Source organism: Neolamprologus brichardi, chromosome 20 (assembly GCF_056152115.1).
Source record: "Neolamprologus brichardi isolate AB-2024 chromosome 20, ASM5615211v1, whole genome shotgun sequence".
NCBI lineage: Eukaryota > Metazoa > Chordata > Actinopteri > Cichliformes > Cichlidae > Neolamprologus > Neolamprologus brichardi.
Window position 1 is genome coordinate 33,370,001 of NC_142123.1, and position 24,305 is coordinate 33,394,305.

A 24,305-nucleotide genomic window follows, 5' to 3' on the forward strand; every position below is an offset into this window, starting at 1 on the left:
ACTGAGATCAGATGTTACAGCAAGAAATCACGAACCATCGAGTCCCAAGAAAATCGTTAAATAAATAAAAGCAGAGTTTTTATTCATTTCAGTAATGAGTGTAATCATTGTTTCTGCAAGCATGAGCGCCACAGATCTACAAGATAATTGTGATCCATTGCAGCTGTTTGTCTGCGGCCGTGCTCCTCGTTACCAGCAAACAGACGGCGTGGCTAAATTAGCGAAGAGCAAAAATAGCTTTACCTGTCAGGTGTGTGTGGCGTTTCCCGCTGTGTTCAGTCCTGCAGAGACAAACAGAGACAGAAGAAGCTGTTAACGAGGAGCTCTGACTGACATTTACTCTGACGTCAGGCGAGTACAGGCGCAGGCACATTAATGAACTGCTAAATCAGTAGCCTGTCACAGCTCATCGGCCACATACAGCGGTGAAAACACAAACCAGAGACAGGATAACGATTGATGTCGGCACTGATGAAGCTCTGTTATGCAGCTGGAAGTGAGGCGTAAAAGTGGACACAGCGCACACTCGTTGGGTAAACGTCTCAGAGGTGGAAGCTCCACGCGTCTTTTACAAAGCAACGATGTCAATAAAGCTGCCTGATTAAAAACAAAAATCATAATTAATGATTTTGGTTCCTGGAAATCATATTCACTAAGATAAGTTAAATTTCCTGGTTGAGCTACGAGCCGAGGCTCACCTATGGCCATGAAATGTGCCTATTGTGTTCCCGGCCAAGGTTCAAAGACCTGACGAGGATGCCTCGTTGGTGAGTCCCAGACGAGATGTTTGTGGGACGTCCTGCCAGGAGGAGACCCTGGGAAACCAGCTGGCTTTTGGGTTTATACTGTTGTGAACGCAGACAGCTGGGGAACCGATGTCAGCGCGATCATTCCCGTTAAACCTCTTTGAAGTCGGCTGACTGGGCGGATTTTTCGCAGAAATAAAGTTCTTGCGTCATCCACATTTGGTGTTCGTTTATATTTTCTAAAGGTTTTCCTGATACGAATCCATTTCAGACTGTCATTCTAACTGTATCTAAGATTTCCCTCAATGTGTTGTTGGGAGTGAAGAAGAACAACACAAAACTGTTTCTCCTATGCTGAGGTCAGCAGCCGATGTTATAAACCTAACTGGATGACAGCATGGCAGCGGTGCGTACATGATCGACAAACGTGGCGTGTAACATCTAATCCTGCAGAACATGCTCGTGTGCATGAGTCGCTTTCTTCCAAAGCAACCCAAACCCTGATTTCCTAAACCTAACTGAGTCGTTTTTAGTTCTTAAACTCAAACGGTGAGTTAAAGTGAAAGTAAGAAAGGAGTTCAAGAAAAAATAAAAGGGGTCCCGGTGGGGCACGTCGCATGTAAGGCAGCATAGAGGGAGAATTTATAAGAGGCGCGTACATCACGCAGCAGGGTTAGGGTGCACCGGACCAGCACGTGGCTTCAGAGTAAACCCGACCGAACGGCCCCGTATCCTTCCACTGCTTCTCTCTGATATTTGTTTGTTTTCATTTGAAATATATTTAAAGTTCAAGAAAACTCTTCTGTAAATGTTAATTGAATCCATGGCAAGTGTTACGCTAATTAAAATTATGTTAAACAAGCCAAATTATAATTATTGGCCAAAATAACTGGGATTATCCCCCCGTCATAATAAGGTCGTCGTGGTAACAGACAGCACTTTCAGTTTTAAAACTTCCAGCAGACGACCTCTGTGACCCCAGCTTAGCTCTATAATAAAACCACCGCCATACAAATACAGTACAGCGCGTACACACACACACACAGCGCAGTCAGTGATTCCACTCACGTCCACCTCAAATCCCCCGAGTGAGAAGGAGTGAGGAGACGATGAAGAGGAGGAGGAGGAGGTGGTAACTGAAGGCACATTTACCATCTGTAATCAAAAGAACTCCGTGTTGGACTGTCGCCTCCCCCCTCCTACTATTCTCTCCCTCCTCTCTTTTTCTCTCTCTTCAATTTCCTCCCTTCTGTTGCAAAGCATGAGCAGCATACTGATGGTGGGATTACACACACACACACACACACACACACACACACACACTCTAGTGAGAGAAGTAATGACTTTCTGCCTTCTCTTTCAATTCGCTCCGAGCTGCCAACTCCCACTGGGTCACCGTGTGTGTGTGTGTGTGTGTGTGTGTGTGTGTGTGTGTGTGTGTGTGTGTGTGTGTGTGTGTGTGTGTGTGTGTGTGTGTGTGTGTGTGAGAGAGAGAGAGAGACACACAGAAAGAGCAAAAGACACGAGGGAGGTGATACAACATCTCCAATTAGCTGGGCTGGTGGTCTGTTTGGGGGGTTTGGTGTGTGTGGCTGGATAATGAGGCCACATGTTGGAGGTCTTCAGGCAGGTTCAGGACCTGAACCTGCTCTCTGGACTTTCTGATCCACCTGATTCCACTTAAAGACCTCAGTCTGTCTGCAAAAATGTATTTTCTTTGCCCTCTGCAGAAGGCTTCCAGCAAACAGACGGAGCTCGCTGGGCATTTTATCGTAACCGAACCCAGACGTGTACCTGCTTATCATAACTGAATGTGATTATCAAACCACACATCAACGTGCAGTCAGGAGTCGGCTACTTTAAAAAAACAGAACTGGACCACACATTTTAGTTTTGCATTAAAAGCTGATTCAGTGAGATTTTCAGCTACTGTGGTAGAAACTCAGAGCAACGGTTAAACGCTCACGTTTAAAGTAACTGAATTTTAAAAAGGTTTGGAACGAGCCAAAAACTACGAGACACACGAAAAGATGGACGTGTGCGTACGTGCTGCTGGAGTCAAATACTTTCAATGGTCCATCTGAGAAAAAGCGTGGGCACTGAGAATCTGAGCATCCAGTGATGAAGGCCTGAAGGATACAACAGTTAACTGGAAACAGTGAAAGCTCCACATCCCACAGATGGAGCAGTAGTTACTCCACCCAGGGTGAGAAACTCTCTGGAACAATAAATATCTGATCAGACAGAACAGGAAGGGCTGGTTGGCAGAAACAAAACTATCAAAATAAGAATGATGGTCACGATAGTAAATGATCAATGATGTCATCATTCTCTTGGGTGGATAAAAATAAAACGAAACTAAAAGAAAAGTTTGAGAGTTTACGATTCGCGGGCGGACGCTGTGTGTGGGTGAAACACTGCTCCATCCATGATTTAAAACATCCAATCATCACGTTAATCACAAACTCTGTGACTTTAATTGAGATCAAAGCGCCGTGACCAGACGAGCACGACACTGACACTAATTAAAACTACGACAACTCTGGTAATTAACTTCAGGACAAACTGCTGCAGCTTTCATTAACCCTGAACTGTCTCAGGGTTTTTTTGCTGCACACGGTGCTGTAGTCATTTGTTGCTGCACAGTCACAGTGTGTACTGGCCTCGTGCTCGCCGAAGGCCCACATCCACTGCCCACACTGGTTTCAGCATGTTCTAACAAGCCGTAATAATTAACAACCAGGTTTATGCTGCTGGATCTTTAATGCCAAATATCTTCAGCAAAGGTTCGGACGCATGCTGCTCCATTTTTCTGTCAGAATTTAAAAAGTTGAAATAAAGTCCAAGCACTGAAACCGACTGATCTTCTTTCTTTCAGCGTGCACAGCATTTTTTATCCAGTCATGCAGAAAATACACGAGTTATATCGAACATTTCTTGAACTTTCAGAACTGCGGTTATTCCCAGCAACATGAAGCAGGAAGTGCTTGGTTGTCCCTGAGCTAAATTAGCTGCAGGATAGATACTCGTGTAGATGTGGGCTGGATGGCACACAAAGCAGAGAACCTGTAACAGAGGAGGTTTTGTTGTTGCTGATTCTTAAATCCATTTGTTCAGCTGAGCTGACAGCTCGGTGCACTGTAACATGAAACAGCTGTTTCTTGAAACAATTGACCAAAGGAGCATTGCCATAGCGACTAACAATTAGCCAATCAGTCCAATAGGGAGAGTCAAAGCTGTTGTCAAGCACTGTTAAATCGTGAGATTTTAAAAGGCTTGTTTGTTTTCAGGCATCCATGAACTGAGATGAGGCTTGAAACACACCATGCGAACGAGTTCTAGCACTTATCTGCAAATACGTGCTAACTAACCACCGAGAATGGTTAGCTTTGGTATAAAAGCTTTGGTATAAAAGCTTTGCTACTTGTTTTAAATTGCACAACTTTGAAGGTTAATGGTTTGTTTCATAACTGCTTAGCGGGTAGTTTACGAAATATTTAAAAATTCCCCAATGCCTGAGTCCAGTGGGGGTCAGTTTAGGGCAGGGGTAGGCAACTCCAGGCCTCGAGTGCCGGCGTCCTGGAGGTTTTAGATGTGTCCATGATCCATCACAGCTGATTTAAAGGGCTAAATGACTCCTCAGCATGTCTTGAAGTTCTCCAGAGGCCTGGTAATGAACTAATCATTTGATTCAGGTGTGTTGACCCAGGGTGCGATCTAAAACCTGCAGGACACCGGCACTCGAGGCCTGGAGTTGCCTACCCCTGGTTTAGGGCTATTCAGCAACCTTGCATTGCTGACAGCACAGTTCACAGAGTTGCCTCCATAGAGGAACACACTAAACGTCTTGTTGTGGAGTTTGGTTGGTAGACGGCAGAAACTGTAAAAGTGTAGCTGACTGGAGAATGCACTGCAGCTCTTTGATGGTTTGATGTTTTTCTGTTTTACGTTGAAGTAAGATGACCTTTCCTGTTTTTTACTGCAGAGTTCACTACGGATGTCAAATGCCCATTTAATATCACTTAACTTGATTCTTTCTGACAGCACTGTGTTTTTAAAAACTGAAGGACGTGCATGTGTATAAATGAAAAGTATCTGTGGAGAAAAGCAAGTGGCAAATGAATTTAAAGGAAAGCTGAAGAAACGCTGAGCAGCAGCAGAGTGATCGACATGTGAGAGAATCTCCAGTTTCCAGATTCTTCGTCTGTTTCGTATCGACGAGTGCTGCTCTGACGCCTCCACATACACAGGGAGGCGCCACCAGGTCAGAAAGGAGAGGAGGAGCTTTTTTAGGAGGTGATGGGGTCGGAGATTTTGTGCACGAGTGTGTAAAAGAATCCCCCAATTCTCATTTCATGCTTCAGCGAAAAGCTTTTCAGCCATCGTTGTTTCTCATCCTCACCTTCTCTCCTCTTCATCACCCTCCTTCTCTTCTGTCCTTTCTCTCCCCCTTTGCTTCCTTTTTCCTTGCCTCTTCCATCCTTTAATCTTTTTCCTTCTATCCTTGTTTCTTTCTCCTTTGTTCCTCTACTCTCTAAACATTAGTGATATTGGCCCTTCTTCCTCTCCTGCAGCTACTTCTGGGACAGTTTAGAAATAAATCCATCACCTGTGTCGGTGCCATAAAACCACTAAAAGAAGAAAAGAAAGAACCTGTATTTGGGATAAAAAATGTTTTGCTACAATAAAGTGTGGAAAGTGAAGCTTATGTGGAAGTGCTACCTGCAGTTCCTCTAATGACCACTTGCTGACTCTAAGCAAATATGTTCTTGTAAAAATGTCCAACTTTACACTAACAGGCTTTTTAATGCTGTAAACTTGTAACTCATCATCATGTAACTGATTTATAGGTTTAGCTTGCTGACCAAGATTTGCCAATTCAAGCTCTCATCCAAATATCTACTTTTTATTAGTCAAAAATCTCATTGAGATTAAAAATCTCATTTCCAACAGAGACCTGGCATCAAGACAGCAAAAGTCAAAATCCTCTGAAAAGAAAAGAAAACATGGCTGAGGCCAAACTAACCTTCAAAATGTGAAAAACCAAACTGTAAAGTAACCTTTTATATACAGTTTGTGGTATGAAACGAGACCATCAGACCAGTACTATTCAGTTTCCTGTAAAACAACTGCAGTTTGGCTTTTTGGTTTGCTCGGGTCACAGATTTTATGGTGTGTTTTAAGCTAATTTACTGTTTGTAGTTTAAATTAGTTTGAGTTTTGCTACGTCTCCACAGGTGCCAACAACTTTTTCATTACTCTTTTATTCCAGTAGTAAAACTTTATATGTTTGTCTGTATACAAAGTTCAGCAGTGCTTCCACTTTGATTGTACGCTTGTGCTTACCCATGTTGGCATGCACAGTGCTAAGACTCTGTAGTTGGTCATCAGGTTTGCAGAAACTTCAGGAGGCATTTTGGCCCACTCCTCGTTATAGAAACTTTGGCTTCAGCTCACGCCACAGATTTTTGATGGGACTGAAGTCCGGAGACAGGGGGAGGCCACTCCATGACCTTAATGTGCTTCTTCTTTAGCCATATTTGGCAGTATGCTTTTGGTCGTTGTCATTCTGGAGACTCATTCATTGACCCAACTTTAGATTTTTGTCTGAAGGAAGGAAGTTCTTGTCTGAGATTTTATGGTACATTGGCCCATCCAACAAGGAAGCAAAATGTTTCCACCTCCATGCTTGACTCTAGGGAAAGTGTTCTTTAGGTCATACTCAGCATTTATCTTAGGAAACTTAAGCCGGCCTGTACCTGTGCCTTCTGGAGCAGGACGACCTCACAAGCACTGCAAGAATTAAGTCCTTTAGTGTCTTACCAGCGGTGTACTTGGTGACTGTGGTCCCAACAGCCTTCAGGTCATTAACGAGCTCCTCCCGTGTAGTTCAAGGCTCATCCACCACCTTTCTCATGATCATCCTCATGGAGCTCCAGACTGAAAGCAAGTTATTACAGAAGAAATATTTCTTCTGTTTCCAAATAATCGCTCCAACAGTTGTCACCAGGCTTCTTGATGATGGTCATGTAGCCCACTCTAAACCTGTGCAGGTCTACAGTCTTGTCCGTGACATTCTTTGACAGCTCCGTGGTCTTGCTGATGGTGGTGGAGAGGTTGGACTGGAATGTGTTGGGTTTTTTCTGGTTTTTGTAGTTGATATTCTGGTTCTCTGCATTAAAATAAAACTACAATAAAAATTAAAGACTGCTCGTTTCTTTTTAAGTGAGCAAATTACACACTTCACTTGGCCTTCCAACATGAGGAACAGATATATGTTATAGAAAAATGTGTTTGTTTATAATCTAACAGAAGTAAACTGAGATCTGATTCAAATGTTCCCGAGGTACATAACAACCAGAGTTTCTTCATACCTATCTGACAGCAACATCTGGGTAACAAACCACTAAAGCAACCCTGAAACAGCTGCTCGCTCACTGACAGAGTCCAGTCACAGACAGCTTTGCCTGCTGCGTGAGAGCACGATCACGTGCTGCTAATGGGGGAGCAGTTACTGGACAAAAAGATGTTACACGTATAATGAGGAGCTTTGGGGGAAAAATACCCATATCTAGAAAAAAAGAGCTAAAAGCCAGAGAAAAAGATAACAGACATCCCAGGGCATCGAGAAATACTGTTATGTCAGATACTGCCGGCAGTGCCCTGAAGCAGCGGCAGTGATGATGATGATGATGGGCGTTATATAACCGTTGTGCACATTTGGAGGATGGAGGGGGGGCGGTGTCTAAGATGGTCAGAGAGAAGATGTGGATCATTTGGGAGCTTTGACCTTTGTTTACACTCACTTATTGTTTTTACTTCATTTTTAAGATCATGAAACAAAAACTACTTGGTTCATATTTAGGAAACATCCTGCTGAGAAATGACACGTCACTGTATGATAACAGCGTTCTTTGTGAGGTAAGTCAGGTGCAGTGTTGCCAACTCCTCAGTAAGGAAAATCGCTATTGATTGTCCTAAAAGTCGCTAGAAGTCGCTAAATGACATCATCACCTAATTTGCATAATTGGTCATGCTAATGTAATTGTAATCTATGTTGTTGGAGAGAGAAATAACATCGTGGAAGAGACATAAAGTGAGTAAAAAACGTCCTAAATGCATTTAGAGTTTATTTAGAACTACAAATTAAATTTCTTTTAGCAATTATTGTTTTTTTTAATGTCACAATTCCAACCCTGCTCCTTTACCCGGGCTTGGACCGGAAAAAGTGACCCGAAATAGGCGCTCTGGTGGAGTTACTTTGTGTGTGTGTGTTTATAAGTAGTTTTAAACCTTGTGATCCACAAAACAGCATAAGAGTAAAAGAAGAACTGACTGTGTTACAGCACCCGCTGCTTGTTGAGAGTAAAAGCGATACGCGCTTTCACGTCTTTTTTTAGCGACTTTTTTTAGAAGAAAAGTCGCTAGGGGGTCTGAAAACTTGCTAAATATAGCGACAAAGTCGCTAAGTTGGCAACACTGGTCAGGTGTGAGACGTGTTTATATATTACACATTATCCGTTACTCTTCTGGAGTACATTACTTAATTACTACTTGTTACCTGTTGAAGTTCAGGGTCCGACTGCTGGGCTTCACTCGGCTTTAAAATAACTCTGGGTTCTTGGCTAGCTCACCGTTAGCATGCTCACCGTTAGCATGCTCACCGTTAGCATGCTCACCGTTAGCATGCTCACCGTTAGCATGCTCACCGTTAGCATGCTCGCTGTGCAGATGGCTGCAGAGAGCCAAAGCTCTGTTAGCAGTCTAATGCAGTTGTTGCTGTCTTGGATACAGTTTGCTTTTTACAATCATGCTCTTGTCTTTTTGTGCAGTAAAAATGAGATAACTGAAGAACCTTTGTAACGGATGTAACAGCATAATTGTTACTGTAATGTAAATACTGAAAAATGTAACGTATTTACAGTAACGCTGTAACACTGTTGCCAAACAGTGGTGGTGTAACGCGTTAACATGAGACCTCTGCATGATCGTAAGGGAAACAGACACAGCAAGTTTCTGAAGTTTCTAATGATTCATAGACAATTCAGCTTTTTGGGAAAGTTGTGAGGAGCTCATGCTTTTTGCTGGTAAACCCAGCACGGCATTTAGAGACATGTTTGAAGGATTTGCTAAAATGTCCCTACAGACGAAGCCCTGGACGTGAGATATCAGAGAAACTTTACAGCAGGTGTCAAACTGTTGTCTGTCCTTTAAAAGTCTTTGTCAAAAACAAATGTTGGAAAATGTGGGTCGATCCGGTAGCTGATCCCGGGATAGCTGTAGGACATGAACTCTACAAGTATTCAGTCATCAGGTGTGTCCCTGCTGTAGAAGATGAAGCAGTGAAAGCAAGCAAAGTATTTTGGGATGGTGTCCGTGACCGTGGTAACAGTCGTTTCGACCACCAACTGGTTTCCCCCGGGGACAAAAAAATCATCTGTGACCTTCATGTGAAACTCACTTCACTTCCTGCTGCTGTCTGTCTTCACCCTTTTCTGTCAGTCTGAATCACTCTGCTCCATTTCTGCACAGCGTGTCACTGCTAATGGAGCCCCATGGACACACACACACACACACACGGACACACGCATGTACGCACACACGCGCACACACACACGGACACACGCATGTACGCACACACGCGCACACACAGTGACCTAATCAGTACCTCTCCTGGAGACGGTGCTGGAGAGTTTAATTCTCCTTCCAGCTCTTCGTGTGCGCCTCCATCCGATGGGCCATCATGAGATCATGTCTGACTGCTCCTGTTTTATTCAGCACTTTACCCAACATGCTCGGCGACGCCAGCGGCACTAAAATACGTGGATGTTATCTTTTAAGAAGACACCTCTAACTTCTCCCACCACCGTGCACAGACCACATCAGAGACGCACGGATTATAAATCTCCTTGATGACTGATTTCTAAAGTCGGACTTTAGGACATTTTCTTTTACTTTCTTGTCCCTGTGAAGGATTTTATAGCTAAAAAGTGTTAAATCAAATACAGATTTGTTCTTTTTAAATAAGCTCACCTCACATCATGCTGTTTGCTGCTCATCCTCAGTTAATACACTCACAGTTAAATTTTACATATAAAATAAATAACTGAGGGTAAGAAGATGCTTTTCTTCTATCAACAAGACAACAGCTTGTTCACACATCTTGTGCAAACAAGCCACAGTTTTGCTCAAACTGAATAAAAACTAGAAATATTTGCATTTCCTGCGAAAATGCTGTGTGGATGCCTTAACGCTGAAGATGTCTGCTGAAAAAAGCTGAAAAGTTGTATGGTGGTGAAGAAACTGAAAATTCTGCTGAAAACAGGTGAAGAAGCAGAAATTTTTTGCTAAAAAGTGGTGAAAAGCAAAAACTTCTACTGAAAGGGGTAAAGACGGAGAAATTTTTGCTGAAAAGTGGTGAAAAAAAAAAGTTGCCCTGAGCAGGATTCGAACCTGGCCCTCCTGGTCTCAAGGCGGCTGCTCATCTCACTGAGCCAAACTCATTCTCACAAAGAAGAAGTGGAGAGACTGACAATTCTACTGAAATGAGAAGAAGCTGCTGAGAATTGTGCTGATAAGAGGTGAAAATGATGAAAATTCTGCAGAAAAGAGGTGAATCAGCAGAATTTCTGCTGAAAAGAGCTTTTTTCTGAAAACAGCTGAAAAAGCTTAGATTTGTGCTAAAAAGGGGTGAAAAAAAATGAAAATTCTGCTGAAAGGGGGTGAAGAAGCTAAAATTTGTGTTGAAAACAGTTAAAAAAGTTTAACTGTGAACTGAAAAAATTGTTACCATAAGCAGGATTTGAACCCGGGCCTCCCAGTCTGAGAACGGCTGCTCATCTCCCTGAGCTAAAGCACAGCTCATCCACACACCTATAAAATATGAATACAGATGCATTATAATTACCTCATTGGCCTTCTGTACTGATCAAACTACTGAATATAAGGGACTCCATCTGTGGTATGAGGAGCCTCGGGTCCACTTGTCCAACTTCTAACCCTGTGAGGTCCAAGTCATCGACCCTGTCGCTAACGCTACCACAATCTACAGGTTTCTTTTCCCCTCAGCTGTCCTCGACCATCTGGGAAGAAACCAAAATAAAATAGTTGCTCTAACCAAAGAAAGAACTAGAACTTTTATCCTAAATGACTTTTTTGGAGCGAGCTTTGGGATCTTCACCCTCACAAACGTAGAACTCACTGATTTCATCAGACTGGAGCGGACTTTGTAAAGCAGAAAATAAACAGTGTGTCCAGATTATTGTTCAAAGCCATCAGCCTGACAATGAAAATATCATTTTGATGAGCTCCTTCAGTATCAGCTTCAAGAAGCTTAATCCTGATGACTGCTGACTTCACTAAATACTGGCCGTTATCCCCAGAGGCCAAGTCAGCAGACCAGATGATGGGTTCCCACACCGGCTCATATCAGTCGAGTTTGAGCGCATGAAGTAAAAAGCAATCATTTTTATTGATTGCTCAGGACAGAATTAGCAGATTTTCACAGGAAAAGCAAAGACGGGTTCAGACTGGGCCCAGAAACCTCTGGCAGTAAATGTGGATTTAGTGTTAGCATTTAAACAGCAGACTCTCCTCATCGTCTTTGTCTCTGATTTATCACAGCAGTTGTGGATGTTCCACAGTCAAATGACTTCTTACAGCCTGCAGTTAGTTTGGCTCCACTGCTGCTGCAGAGAGCGTCGCGCTTTAAAACTGCTGCTCTATGAAGAATTTACATTCATTAAAAACTAAAACCTCCCCTCCTGCCTCCCTCCATCGCTCTCACCGAGCGTCTCTGAAGGTCAGCCGCTCCAAAGCAGCGGTCTATAACGATTACCAATTTCATCAATTCTGCTACAGTGAGGGGGAGGGCGAGGAGGGGTTTAAATATAACAGTGCGAGGAGGGCGAACACCAATCAGAGCTGCTCCAGCTGGATTTTTTATACATCCTAAGTGACCTTCTGTCTAAATGAAACAAAGTGAAAAGGACAATTAAAGCGGAGGAGATTTATGAGGCGATTTATGAGACGCTGATGAAAAGTCACACGGCAAACAGAACCGCCGAGAAAACACTGCGGCGTGCCGGGGTTCAGAAGGGAACGACTGGGAATGCTGTCAGCGCTCCCTGGAGGCCGCAGGTGTCATTACAGTCACAGTGGGAAGGTGACGAACGGAAAAGGAACATCCCAAAGATTTATGTCTTCTTACTGCCTAAAACAAGAGGAGGGCCAAATGTTCTTGGGAGAAGGTTGAGTTTCTGCAAACATCGTCCACAGAAATGATCAGAAAACTATCAGAGATCAGGTGTCAACAGGAATAATGGTTTTTCCCATTCAGACTCAGGAATATGAATCTGGTCTCTATTAATCCTGACTGAGATGCCGAACAGCAGAAACCTGCAGATTTAAAGGACCCTGAAGGCCACAGGGCTGAGGTCATTACATGCATTACATGTTACTACATCAACTACTCCCCATATGAAGCAGTTGTTGTTGTTACATGGCTGACAGAGGTGATGGCTATGACACCAGCTATCAGCTTTCAGCCTTGAGATCATTCCCCGTGCACCTTACCTCAGGTGACCCCAGTTGGTCACACTGGGTGGTCGGGCAAGCTCTCACCAGTGGTTTCATTCAGGTCTCTCTAGGTTACCATGACCTGGATGAGTGAGAACCTGCCCACATAAAGTAACTGTTCTTTTTCTGGTTGTGTTACAGCACAGCGTGGTGTGAGATGCAGAGTAACAGAATTACCAGATAACAATTTAAACCCGAGGCTACACTCGAACGTGCACGTGCAAACCCTGAATGCATACATATGACCTGAAAACCAGTCGAAAGATTAAGGCTACGTCCACACGTACCCGGGTATTTTTGAAAACGCAGATTTTTCTATGCGTTTGCACCTTTCGTCCACACGTAAACGGCGTTTTTGGTCACTGAAAACGGAGATTTTTAAAAACTGCGTTTTTGCATTTACGTGTGGACGAGAAAAACGGAGAAAACGGAGAAAACGCAGCGTCAAAGGTGTGCGCATTTTTTAATGTCACACTGTGCGCCACGTTATTGTTTCGGTGAAATGAATTTCTACAATACTGTTAATTGTCTCTGCAGTGTTTAAATGCTTACATATACACACACAGTTACTGTCCCTCCACACATACCACTCGGTTCTGCTTCTATGCCCCAGCTTTGTTTACCGTTTCCCACCGAGGCTTCTAGACTTCTGATTGGCCAACATTTCTACACAGTTAGGAATATAGCGCCACCTGTTGCTTGGCATGTTCCTAGCAGCGTTTTCCTTCATTTCTGCCTTTACGTGTGGACGGGATTATTTTTTAAAACGAAAACGGAAAATCTCCATTTTCAAAAATACCCGTGTACGTGTGGACGTAGCCTTAAACAAATGGTAACAGATTGTCCTGCAGAAACGTCATCACTGCCTGTTTCCTGTTGAGATCTGCTCCGGCTGCTTGGATTGGGAAGTGCTTGCTGCTAGCTTGGTGTTAGCGTGCAGTCTTGGCGGGAGCTTTTAAAGAGTCAATGTCGCGTCGTCCAGTTGTGGACGGTCGTTTCTGACCTGCAGTTTGAACTTTACGTCGTGCTTTTGTTTTTCGTGCAGTAAAGTTTGCATTCATATCACCACTGCTCAAACTGCTCAAACTGCTCAAACGTTGGAGACCACTCTGATATTTTCCTTCCCAAATTCTTTAACCACCCATCGTGCAGATAATTAAAGAATGTAACAACAGTAACGACATATTAGTTTAATAGATAACAGTGATGTGATTACTACATTTAATACAGTGTTACATGATTATGTTACAGGAAGATGCGAATACAGCAACACTGGAACGAGTAACAGCCTCCGGCAACAATAAAACGAAATGTTCAAAGGACACACTGACCGACCGAGTGTCGTTCACATCTGTGGTTACTGATGTCAGCAGATTTTTTTAGTTTGTTAAACACAACCGACACAATCCTCCAGACTCAGAACGCTACGACATCTTTCCCTTTGCATGAAATATTTACACGCACCAGCTTCAGCGCCCTGCATCAGGTCCACACGGGATTTCCTGGATGTGAAATTTGAACCTCTGAGATAACAGACAGTTTGTTTTTGCATGGAGAGGAAATAACAACATGCAAATACACCAACACGTGCGCTACCTGGCACCTTTTTTTTTTACTTTCCATGTTATGACGCAGATCAAATTCTGTATCACACGTGTGTGTGTGTGTGTGTGTGTGTGTGTGTGTGTGTGTGTGTGTGTGTGTGTGTGTGTATTCATATCTTTGTGGGGACCAAAAACTGGAAGTTTGCTATACTTGTGGTGACCAAAATGCCGTCTCCACAAGTTTGAAGGCATATTTGAGACACAAAAATGTGTCAGGGTTATTGTAATGGATGGGTATTCATTTTTCATGGTTAGACTAAGGGACTAGGGAAAGCATTACGTCAAATAGATGCCCCCACAACATATGAATACCCAACGTGTGTGTGTGTGTGTGTGTGTGTGTGTGTGTGTGTGTGTGTGTGTGTGTGTGTGTGTGTGTGTGTGTGTGTGTGTGTTTCGTCTCTGCTGACGGGTGGTGCTGTTCATCCTGTCCTGAGTTTTCCCATTAGCTGAGGGCGCCGTGTTTGAGTTTGAAGGGCATAACATGCAACAGTAACTGCAGCTAAAAAAGAAAAAGGTTCAAATTTAGAATAAAAAAAAACCTCTGCCTTCAATCATTTGTTATATTTGAAAAACATGTTACGTTTTTATGGCTCTCATTCCACAATATGCTCTTTCACTCGTGATGATTTATATATATCAATGTGTGCATGCTGACAGTTATGTAATCCTTCTATTATTTGCCCATGCAAATGTGATTTTGCACGCCATCTTCTGCATTATTCTATTTATCATGCTTCTGTATGTTTAATTTGAGGGTTTTTTGAAGTGAGCAGTCTCCTTGCCAGCGAGTACACGACAGTAAACAGAGTCATGTGACACAGTGAGACATAATCTTCTATTCTTCTATGGGGGCGATCGTGGCTCAAGAGTTGGGAGTTCGTCTTGTAATCGGAAGGTTGCCGGTTCGAGCCCCGGCTTGGACAGTCTCGGTCGTTGTGTCCAAGACACTTCACCGGTTGCCTACTGGTGGTGGTCAGAGGGCCCGGTGGCGCCAGTGTCCTCGCCTCTGTCAGTGCGCCCCAGGGCGGCTGTGGCTACAATGTAGCTGCCATCACCAGTGTGTGAATGTGTGGATGACTGGTTGTGTAAAGTGCTTTGGGGTCCTTAGGGACTAGTAAAGCGCTATACAAATACAGACCATTTACCATTTTATTTTTATTTTGTTCTGACACTTTTATTACTCACTAAAATATTTGTTCCTTTTCTTGAGCTTCTGTAGTCTGAGGCTGCCTCCTAACGTTGCTACCAGCACGATATCTTCCTTCTCCCTTTGGCGTAGCCGGAGACGCCGTGATCATTTCCCCCGTTTGTGTCGATGGTTTGAGGTTCTTGGTGTTTGTTGCATCACGCGCGTGCAGGAGGAGCACGTCTGTCAGTTTTTTAAAGCTTTACTTCAAATATTTTAAAGCAGTCTCACTTTTGCAACACACAGATATTAATGTGAGAACGAGCAGAGATGCAAACAGAGGTGATGCATCAGCGTTGGTACTCCTGCACTCAGCGAGCGTGCATGAGGAACACCTGGGGGACATGTTTGAACTAAAATGTTATAAAGTATCATTTATGTCGAACTGTAACAACAACAACAAAAAGGTCAATGAAAACTGTCCTGAGTAGAATTAATAACGGCTACATTAAGCACATTTGATACAATAACACCTCCCTCCTCACAAAATATTACACATTTGGTATAATTGTGTGTTTTTTAACATTTACCTCCAACACTGTGAAAAGCAGCTCCAGCAGCCACAGAGACTGCACTTACTCTCCCAACGTCTCCAGGGCCCAAAATGCTCTCTGTTTTCCATCTGGATACACATTGAGTAAACTGCACATCTCATTACACACTCAGAGCTGCAGGGAGCGAGCAGACTGCTGCCGTGTGACTGTGGACGAGTCCAGAGATGAGTTTTCACTTTCAGAGCGGCGATAAAGCAAATGAAAAAGTAATGCTGAGTGGAATCTAAACAGCTCCACAACAGAGACGAGTGTGTGTGTGTGTGTGTGCGTTTCTAAAGACCAGAAGCGTCCCTGCTGTTCTTTATATCTCTACATGTGACCTCGGTGACCCGGCGCTCGCTCAGTCGCTCACACACGCTGACATTTCCATCCCTGTGAGGACACTCGAGCCCAGATCACACTGAACGTGGACACGCACAGCTGGAGGCCCGACGGCTGAGTGGGCATTCGCGTTGTACTTCTTTGAAGTCCGCGGGGACTCTGCTGCTGGGGCACGCGCACACTCGCTGCATTGTAATGGAAATTCTCTGCAGATGCGAACGAGGGGTCAAGAAAAAACAAAAACACAGGCGGGCACGTGGATCCTCACGCTCACCCACTGTAACATTTTTGTTTCTGAACCAAGCAGAGTTGAGCTCATGGAAAGTATTCATCCAGGCTTCAGTTAAAAAACTGAAACAAACATCCAGGAAGTGAAAAAACGTGAATTAAAGATGAAAGAAACAAAACAAAAAGGAAGGAATATTAGGACCGCTCAAGATAAGCAAATATAATAAAACAATATAATGAAAAAATACAAATAAAAAAGGAGCTTTAAGAAAAAAACTTTAAAGAAAACTTTCAATAAAATTTGTAAATTTCAGAAAACCTCCAGAGATCAACAGACCAAATGTTATTAGAGGACCAACGACACAACAGCCTCCGTCCAATCACATTATTGATGCAGACGACAAACAACAAGCTGAAAACTGACTAAAATCTCCAACCAATGAAAACCGTCCAAAGTCACAACCTGGCTCAGAGCATCATGCAAACCAAACACACACGCCCAATCAGGTGGTGACACATCACTTCCACTGCTGCATCACTGCCTGATGCACTTTTTAATCAGACTGGTGTTGCAGAGCAGGGCTGGTCTTCCAGGTGGAGACGCTGAGTCTCCTGCACAGACTTCTCTCGCTGCCATTAAGTATCGGGATGAAGTCCTTGGACCCACTGTCACGCCCCACGCTGGTGCATGAAGGAAGTGATACCATTGGCTGGTTCCACAGACTTGCCTTGACTAAATCTAACAGAACACATTTCGTTCTGTCCGATGTCACCAGGTTGCACCTCAGAGCGTCCAGGTGCTCAGTGATGCTGGTCCAGATCTGGGAGGAGATCCTCTATCGGCTCATCAGGAGCACGGTCCGAGGTTCCCGGGCATGCGTACGAGCACGTGGAGGCCATCCAAACTACGGAGCGCCACTTTGAGTTCCTTGACTTGAGTTGGACTCTTTGAATTCAGCCCTGAAGGTTGATTACTTTCATGAAGTGATGTGGCGTCCTTCCATTCCTAACACATCACTACAGACATGTTAGGAACAGCACGACTGTTTTCAACTTGCTCCTTTAATTTGGAGCAGTGTGTGTTCATGGCATGAATCAACATGATGGTGCACGGAGTCAGACAGTGACCAGGACACAAACCCAGGCTGAGATGCTAATGTGAACTTAAGGCCTTCTAAAAGCCCAAAGAGCTGCTTGGAGGTGTTTCCAAGATGACGCCTGAGAGGCAGTTTTGCCCTAATTTCCTCTCAATGTTTTATTATCCACACAGCATAATGTAGTTTTGGCTTCACAGCTGTGGTGCTGGGACTTTCTTTCTTCCCCTCTATGATGAAACTTTACAAAAACCTTTAAATCACAACTAAATTCAACCCTTGATCTGCACGTGATCCAAACCCGACCTCTTTTTATCAGGTCGGAACCATAAAGAGCTTTTTGAAGATCTGAGATAATCTGAGAACCGGATAAAATGTCCTCACTTTGTAAGGAAAAGCAATCTCATTGGTCCTCACAGAGACAGGTATACGAGTACAAACACACACAGAGAGAAGCCGAGCCGCCGCGCACGCTTCAAACCGCCGACGTTCCAAATGAATCAATATTAGAGAAAATAAACAAGAAGAAAAGGGCAAGAACACGAGGAAACAAACCGAAGCACAGGAAGTGTGTGTGTGTGTGTGTGTGTGTGTGTGTGCGTGTGTGAGACCCTGCACATGTGTCAGGCTCCAACCTGTAACAAGTTCGAAGGTCACCCGGCGTCATCGCCATGGTATCGACCTTGCTCAGCAGGATCAGCTGACGTGCAGCATGACGTCGTTGTGCTTTGCTCAGCAGCCCTGCAGCAGCTCAGAGATTCATCCAGGTTCGATTGTCAATAAAGCCTGAAAATTGTCTGGTGAGGCTTCTGTGGGAACATCGACCCTTTTTGCAAATTCGATCCATATTTAGTGTCACGCAGCGATTTGAACATTTCAATTTCACAATGTTTAGAGCCGAATGTAACACAATGCTGCAGTTCAGCATGCTCCGACTGACAATCAGCGCCCCACAGCACACAGCAGCTGTTTCACTGCGTGACATATTTAATCAACATTTAGAGACCAGACTCACTATCTGCAATACAAAAAGACTCACAACACGACATCACTCATGTGACTGCTGTGTGTGTTTTTAAAGCACTCTCTGTTCGTGTGCAAAAACACACGTTCGCTGCTTTGACTGTTGAAACGGGTCTGAGCTCATGTGGAGTCACGTGACACAAACCAGCTGACGTCTCTGATGCAACATGAAGTGACAACACTGGAAGTGCAGCGAGAGGAACAGAAGGTCGGGAGGTCAAAGGACAGCAGCGATGTGAAGCGGCTCCAGGCTCCAGTGTCGTCGTCATCATCGCTTCACGCGCACACACAGATGCAGTGCGACGCGTGACAGCGAGCCGTCTGTCCTGAAGCTGCTTCAGTTTTTATTTCACTCTCGACAAACTTAAAGAAAAGAAGCTGAAATATGTGCGGACAGTGTGAGTCCACAGCGCTGGTGCAGCTGCGCAAAGAGCAGCGATGGAAACCAGCGTGAGCGCCCGTCAATATGAAACAAAGCAAGAAGTATCACACACAAAACTCACAGCCCAGCTTCATTTCACAAACCTGACAACACAGAAGCACAGAGGTGGACAGCGTTAGACTTTTTTAACAACACTTTTTAAAAAAAAGCACAAAAATGTAAAAAACTGCAGTTCCTCTTATGGCCACTAGAGGCGCCCACAGCAGGTCAGTTCCCACAGACTCGTGGGTTAAATTAGAAGCAGAAATCAAATCTGTGGGTTTGATCCTGCTTTATAACAAACTGGCATCAGTTTCTTTAATAACTAAAGTATTCAGCCTTATTCGTGGGCTCGAAGTTAGAGGCGTGGCCTCTTTGACTGACAGGCGGCTGCTCCGCCTCACCGCTGCTGAATTTGTGCCTTTCAGAGCATTTTTAATGGTATCGTCTAACAAAGAATATGGACACGTCACTCAGACAATCCCACAAGTCTTTACACAGGTTTTGGTTTCTAGAATTTGTTTATTAGCAGGTGTCACTTCTGTGTCATTAGCTGATAGCGTAACAGTCAAACCTCTCGTCCAAATATGGCCAAAAAAGAAATCATAAATACTTAAAAATGACCCCCCAAAAATCAACAATCAGTGGCCAACGTACGATTGAGGCTTCAAACTACACCTGGAAACCATGGAAACCAACGGTGACATCATGGTAGTTACAGACGTGTTTTAGAAAGTGTGTCACATGACCAACATTAACCTTAATTATTAATGAGCGTTTTCACACGTAGTTCATTTATGACACAATTACATCATTGTTCTAACACGAGACTGCGGCTTTATTCCTAACTGCAGCCAAAAATGCTGCAGAAAATGAATCCTAAATAATATGCAGATCTATTATTATTTATTAGTTTTTAAACTAATCGATTATTTTAGGTGATTGGTTATATTTTTTTCCAAAGATCAATGCTGGAGAACCCACGTAGTTGGGTGGCACCTGTTGCTGCTCTAACACACAACACATTACACAGCGAACACAAAGAAGTGCCACGTGGTGTCCAGAGGTGTGAACACAAATCAGAATGACCTCCTATAACTTGTTCCTGTGGCTCACGCAGCGATGACCTGTGTGGGGTGGAGCCTTTAGCATTACCCTCTTCCTTGAAGCACATCGTCGGCACAGCTGGCTGACTTGGATCAATGGGGCTAAACCCCCGATGCCTCCAAACAGGGTGGCTGTGTTTTTCTCTCTTTACCGCTCGCCTTCTTTCACAGCTCGCTGAGCTCAGCAGCCTCGTCTGACAGCAGAGACCGCCCTCTGGTGGCTCTGCAGTGCACTACAACATATTAACTCCTCAGTTTAGGAGGACAAACGCTGAAAATTGTTTATTTCTGAATATTTCTGAATACTCCGGTACGCTGTAGTATTTTCTATTTGTTGTTTTGTGAAGACTTACTGGCATTAAATATTAATTCTGCAGAGTGGCGAGCGTAAAACTCGTGTGTGTCTGTTAATATTTAAAGAGTCTGGGTCAGTGAATGTTTACATTCCAGTGGTGGCAAAGTAGCCATAAGCCTCATTTACCCCGTGCTGTGTGTGTGTGTGTGTGTGTGTGTGTGTGTGTGTGTGCGCGTGTGTGTGTGTGTGTGTGTGTGTGAGAGAGAGATGGTGGAAACCCAGAGACCAAAATCGTAATAATTGTCAACACAGTCCCCGCCAACACTGACCACTGCAGCCCACACACACACACACACACACACACACACACACACACAGTAGGTGTAGAGGACAGGTTTTAGTGTACTGCTGCTGCTCGACTTTATACTTTGATCTGTTGTCTTTAGTAATCAGCGCTGTCAGCAAAACTTTCGATTATCTCAAAACCAAAAGTTCTATAAACAAATATCTGTGATCTTTCTAAAGAACTAAAGCCTTTGAAATAATATCTCAATCGCTCATCACATTTTATTGCATAATTTCCCCCCAAAACATCCCAACTGTGTCCGTCTTCCGGCCTTTTCCATCTGGATCACCGTCTCTGACTCCTGATGATTGTCATTGGCTCCAAATTGTTGTATTACAGCATCATTAACTAAACCTGCAGGGACGATCTCGGCTCTCTCGGCCAGACAACAATATTAAATTCTTAAAGATCTGCCCCAAAGGTTTTCACCAGGCAGGAAGTACTGGAGCATAAACAGGGAGGTGTTTCAGGGCCAGCTGCTGGGCGGGGCTTAGTACTGACAGGGAACAGTTCATTTTTCTAATTCAGCAAAAAACAGAATCCCAACCCAACAAACAGCAAAGCCGACAAAAGGACTGATCGCACCAACCTTTTCCACCAGCTTCACGCAAAGTATTCATTCTGAAACTGGTCCGTGCACGGGTGCAGAGGAGGACGTCGGATTTCACTCATGAGAGAGATGAATGTTTGGAGCATTTGTGGGGAGTCCTCCAGGGTCAGTCAGCAGTGACAGTGTTTGCTTAGAAATATAAAAAGTGTTTGATTGTGAGCTTCAAGTGTCAGGTTGAAGGATCTGTGGCCAACAAACAGTTTACACTAATGTGGGTTCGTCCTTATTCTGAGTGTCACAGAAAAACTCTTCGTCCTCTTGTCCTGCTGCAGTGTTTTTTTAAACATGTTGAAAACGAGCTTTCTTAGAACCAAGGCCCTCTCTTCTTCATAGAGTGCTTTAACCTCTTAATTTCCAATCAGTTACTGGTCGCTCGTGGCTGGAACACGTTACCTTTCAAATAAAGCCTCAAACACAGCGTCACAGTGTTTCCCGCTAAAAGCTTTTCCGTCCCCTGACCCTGAACGCTCCATCAGTGACCTGCTGGGTGTTACTGGAGGCTCGTGGTTATCTGGGAGCCCCACACCGACCTTCTGATGTCATTTACATCACTCACACACAACAAGAGGTTAACACACACATGTAGTCAAAACACAGCCCAGCAGCCTGGACACAGGTGCTACGCAGCATCATTATCATGAAGTAGAGCTGGGCGATAGAACGATAACGATATGTATTGCAAAATAACTTTTTCTCGATAGAAAAATTAAACTATTGCGCTAGTCCTCGTCTCTCTTGGTCTCTTAAAAAAAAAAAAGAACAGCCAATCCAAATTAAGTAGCGCAGAGTCGAACCAATCACAGCCGCAGCGTCACGTGACTTGTTACGTGCAGCACAAGTGCCAAGCCGCACATGTGTATTTGTTTGGGAAGCAGCCAGCAGGTTACCGAAGAGAAAAACGATGATGGTTCCAATGACGGAGAGATTGTCGAACGGAAGAGCCACAGAAGTCCCGTAGTGTGAAGGTGTTTCAGCTGTTTCAAGTCTGATAAAAACAGAGTAGTGCGCACTGTAAATGTGCCGAAAGCAAGTCTGGAAATACAATAAAGCGGTGCATGCTCAATCTCTGACTGGAAGCGCTAATTCGTCATTCGGCTTTTGTCAGACTAAAGTAACTGTTAAACTGTTTGACAAGCTCAGCTATACAACAAGGAGAGATCGAGGATTTCCTTTTAGTTCTCAGTTTATTTGATGTTGACAAAAGTTAGTCAATTTTGTCTGTTCTTCTGTAAAACAAACTAAGATTGATTTTTAGAATTAATATTTTGTTTCTAAGTGGAATTGACAATTTAGTCTGTTTTGTTTGTTCTATTTTGAAACTTAAACACTTTAGCGGCTGCCTTTTGTGTAGTTTGCAATATTTGCCTTTATTTATCTGAAAAAGTCTCATGTTCCTTAAGTACATCTACCCTGTTGAACTTATTATGGGAAATAAATATTTAAATCAAAACAAGCTGCTGATTATTTCACATTTTGCTTGTGAGCAACGGCACATTTAAATCTTACAAATATAGTTATTTGGCTTATATCGTGATATATATCGTTATCGCCAGAAATGAAAATATCATATCGTGATATGAAAAAATCTTATATCGCCCAGCTCGATCATGAAGTCATGTACAACACTGTTAGTTTCATCTTAATGAGCCGTTCAGTCTCCAACAGTTATCCAGGTCTGCAGAGTCGTCCTATCACAGCGTGTGAATATTTATAGTGTCTGCACTTTATTAGTGTAACTGCATAAAACAATTACAGTTTGTGCAGCTCTGACTTGGCTCGTTTCACGAGTTCAGCAGAATTACACCACAAAGTCACCGTTTTCCACCCGGAGCTCAGTTATTGTTACTGGATTCATGGAGTCTCACATAACTCAGCACGGTGTGTGTGTCACGTCTCGCTTCACTCTATTTGTTGCACACTTCTTGTGTTTTTATGGTCTCTATTGGTCTGACTTGCTCTTTACAGCCGCTTTTCACCGTTTATATTCCCCATGAAGCCCTTTGTTACTTACTTAGGTAAAGTGGAGCATAAAAAAATACGATTATAATAAAAACAGAGCTGGGTGGAACAGCTTTCCTCCCTTCCTTCCTTCCTCTTTCCCTCCCTCCATTCATCTACCTCTCCTTTCTGTCTTTCCTCCCTCTCCTCTATCCTGACTGACCTCAGTGCTGCGCAGCTAAAACACACTCCCACGTGTTCAGCAATCAGGAAGCAATAAACACACACACACACTTTGAAAAAGGTGGGAAAGCACGTGAAACACACAGTTGCAAACAAGTCTAAGTACAGGATGGCCTCAAAACTAATGCAAGGAACACATCGGTAAAGTGGAGCAACACACACACACACACACACATTAACAAAGCTGCTCTGACTAACAGCTCTGACCACAGAAAGTGACACACAGTGAAGTAGAGCAGAACTGAACACACACACACACACACTCACACTCCTGCAGAAGCATGAAGACAGTGCTGTACCTCCTCCTCCTCCTCCTCCTGCGGCTGCGTCGCCTCCTTCAGGAACTCCTCGCTGTCAGCAGGTGTTCTCCCCTCTGACCCCTCCGGCAGGAAGGGGAGGAAGGCTGGGTTCACACCGCCACCTCCATAACTCCGCTTAGTTTCGGAAATCCATAAAATAATGTGTTTTTCAAACTTGCGCTCACACCGGCGTGTGCTCCTGTGTGTCTGGAGAGGAAGAGTGAGTTTGTGAGCCGAAGCAGAGGAGGAGGTGAAAGTCTCGCTCTCTTCCTTTTCTCTTGATTTGTTCCACAGCCACGCTCACGAGCTCCCCTCCCTCCCTCTGTGTGTGTCTAACGGCGGTGCTGCAGCCGCCGAGCCGCCGCTGGTGAAGCCATCTGTTGCAACACGTCCGCCTGCTTCCTCCACTTTCACTCTGCCTCGCGGAGACGGAGAGAGAGAGGAGGGGGCGGGACTTTGCCCTGTTTCTGGACCAATGGGGACGCACAGATCCCTCACCCTGACTGGAAGGGGAGGACCAGCAGCGGAGAGGACAGAATGAAATAAATACAGGAGGGAAGGAGAAATACAAGAGGCAAATATCCACGCACACACACACGCAGAGAGGGGAGGTGGCCCAAGAAGGGAAACGCAGAGACGCAGACGTGACAGTATGAGGCCAAAAATATGCAGACAATGCGTTAGTGTCCTCTCAGTTTCGATGAAGGGAGG

The 24,305-nt window shown here is 44.1% G+C and overlaps 1 protein-coding gene across 4 annotated transcripts in view; it reads right to left on the bottom strand.

Moving 5' to 3' along the window:
- LOC102798096 (extracellular sulfatase Sulf-2-like) overlaps nt 1–23,996 on the bottom strand; it is a 119,754-nt gene extending 95,758 nt beyond the window's left edge. For 3 of the 4 annotated variants that reach the window (XM_087834399.1, XM_087834398.1, XM_087834390.1), the window contains exons 1-2: nt 23,595–23,996; nt 244–281 (exon numbers count right to left, since the gene is read on the bottom strand). The gene's annotated coding sequence lies outside the window, so the exon portion shown is untranslated. Of the gene's footprint in view, nt 1–243; nt 282–23,562 lie in introns of all 4 variants that reach the window. The other variant, XM_087834391.1, reaches the window with a different exon arrangement.
- Nucleotides 23,997–24,305: the final 309 nt, after the last annotated feature.